Below are 2,969 nucleotides of genomic sequence, written 5' to 3' on the forward strand. Positions count from 1 at the left end.
TACAGGGAAGACAAAATGTGAACCACTAACATACAGGCTCATTTTCCCTCCAAATCATACAGACTAAAACCACTGTGAAGATTCATTTTCTCCTCCAGCATCCTGAAATTCTTACAAATTACATCATAAAAGGCCATCCTGTATTTTACAGCACTGGATTGGGACAGAAGATATAAATACATTTTCTACCTGTGTAACTTGGTTTTCCAAAAGCTGAGCAACCTAATTGACCCCTCGCTCTCCTGAAAACCCCAGACCAGATGGCCCCTGGGGAACACTGTGGCTGCAGCCAAGCACATGCTGCTTTATCCTGGAATTTCAATTTGTAAGGGGAAAAAAAAGAAGAGCGAAAAGGGGGATTCTTTTCACCATGAGTAACAGGTGATCAAACTAAGCACTCAACGTTCCATTTTAATAAAGCTAGCCTGAGCCAGAGAGCTGAAGGCGGCCTGATCAGTCTGTAAATTAGTGTCAATAGGTCAGATGCGAGAACGGTTGATAGCATACCACTCAAATACACACACAGGATGCAATTGCCTGTTTTATTTAGTGGAATCACCTCTGTAGATCAGAAATACCTCCAATTCCCATTTACGCCAAGGCAAGCCTCCACCACTGACAGGCGGGACGCGGTGCGTTCCACTGATTCCAAACCGGAAAAAAAAGTACAATCTCAAAAGTTAAGTTAGAAACGGAGTTCACACATTTTCTTTGGGACCAGGAATCTGTGCATAGTACAAAATATACATTTATTGAACTTTCTGTAAACACACAGTTTGAATTGTGTAAAACTGTAAATAGTGGCTGAACTAGGTGGAGAATAATTTATTATATACTGTTATACATTCTACTTAAGGAAAATAGTTATGCTCTTGTATATTACTCTGTTAAATTTATAAATTCCATAATGAAGCTGTGTAATCGGCAAACATGCTTATCAAGCTTAAAACTCTCCATTCGTAACACACATTTATACAGGTCATCAATGAAAAACGTTACACTTTCCACAAAACAGATATAAAGAGGTCATGAGTTTTCTAAAAAGACAGGCACAGCATGTCACTACAAACAAGACTCTTTTATGATACGATGTGGAGTCAGTTCCGTGAGAAGACCGGTGAAAACTCTCTAATTCAGCATGTTTGTAACATGGTCTTAGGAACAAGACAGATGCTAGAAACCAAAAATCTCTGCTTTGAAAGATGTACAAAGCAGCCAGTTCCAGAAATGAAACCTCACGCTTTTCAAATACCCAGTTTGCTTTCCCTGGCTAGGAGAATCCCAGCTTTCGTCTCTTATTGACCCTTTGTCGCTAGTGATTTAGTTTTCCGAGTAGTGAACCACCCAGAATGATTTGCCATGAATGTTCCCATAATTCAGCACTTACCCAAAAAACTAGATTCCTGGCACCAAAGAGTTAGATCCAGTTAATAAATACAACTTAACTCTTGGTACTGAAGGCCATTGCGAATCACGCTACCAGCAACAAAAGGCATGCTAGGAAATCCCAACTTCGAGCATCAACCGGTGGCACAGCATTAACCCACATAACGAGCGGTAACGGGTACCGCAGCACCTCGCGTACCGGGGACTCTCTCGTGTAATGCCCCGATTCCGATTTAAGAGTCTGGAAATCTCAAATTGCAGCAGACTCACCAGCCTAGCATCAAACACTCGCCAAGAATAAAAAGTTCCCTTAAGAACACCAGCCAAGATCCTTTCGGTAGGTCCATCACCGGATGTGGAAATACCGCTATGTAAATTCGGCACATTTAGTTCTGAAGTTTTAGGGTCTGATTGTTTTTCCATCCTTGGGTAACTCACTTTGATTTTCATCCTTCTATTTATTCTTTACAGCTAAAAGCACTACATCAAGGACTGAACCTCTTCAACTGTGCCCTTCTGATGTTTTAAATGAAAGAAATGGGGACTTAAATGTTTAAAGAATTATTATTATCGCAGATTAATCTAACATTTGCTTTAACATTACCACCTTCTTCCCTTTGGCTTTGAAAATCTTTTTCAAAGTCAAAACTGAAGGTTACATTTCTTTTTCATTCCAAGAGAAGTGGGACAGTTAAGGCTCCAACAACGCATATGCAAACTTCATATGTTTTGAGTGAAGCTCCATCAGCGTCAGCAAGATGCAATGCTAAGTGCGTGCCGGATTTTTCCAGGATTACCTTAATGCTATTTTCCCCTGTAGGTTGAACAAAAACATTGTGCTTCAGCCTGAAATCCCAACAGCAAAAAAATGAAATTGGCTCCTCAGTATCTCCACTGCTCAGACTGGGTTGAATTCAGTAACACAAGGGAAGACCTGAGCCTGTAGGCACTGGCAGAAGTGAAAGTACGTAATGCTTTGTGACCCGCCAGCCATTGCTCGTTTTTCTTCCCAAAGATATTTCTCAAGAGAAACAACAATGGCACCTCCTTCAACTCTGGAAGCTTACTCACAATAGGGACTGAGAGTCCTGTCTACTTCAGCTGTAAGGAACCCACACTCCCACCAGCTCTTCAGAGCCGTACAGTTAATGGAAGCAAAAATGAACTGCAGTTTTGGCTTCGCGCTACAGAGCGAGCTCAGAAGCGCAGATGCAGCGCTCTTAAAGGAAAATGGTACTGACATAGCACTCACCCTTGCAAATTGATGGCTGGGTACACAGTAGTAAGGACCATTGCTTTTCCCCCAACCCCCCCCAAAAAAGTAGCTGTCTAGTGATATTTTAAAAAGCATTTGGACAGGAATCAGTGCAAGTGTAAAAATCTGGCTAGGCATAAAGCAATATATACTCCAGAAATCTGACCTGTCACCCCACCTCTAGTGAAGTTTTGACACTTTCAGAATAGAACAATTTCATTAATTCTATAAAAAGCATTTTTAAAGTTAAGCCCACTTTCAAAGTTGCAAAGGTTAGGGGTTTATCATCATTGTCATATTTAAAGCAAGACTCCCAAAAACACTCTCC

Source organism: Eurypyga helias, unplaced genomic scaffold (genome assembly GCF_000690775.1).
Source record: "Eurypyga helias isolate BGI_N326 unplaced genomic scaffold, ASM69077v1 scaffold10017, whole genome shotgun sequence".
NCBI lineage: Eukaryota > Metazoa > Chordata > Aves > Eurypygiformes > Eurypygidae > Eurypyga > Eurypyga helias.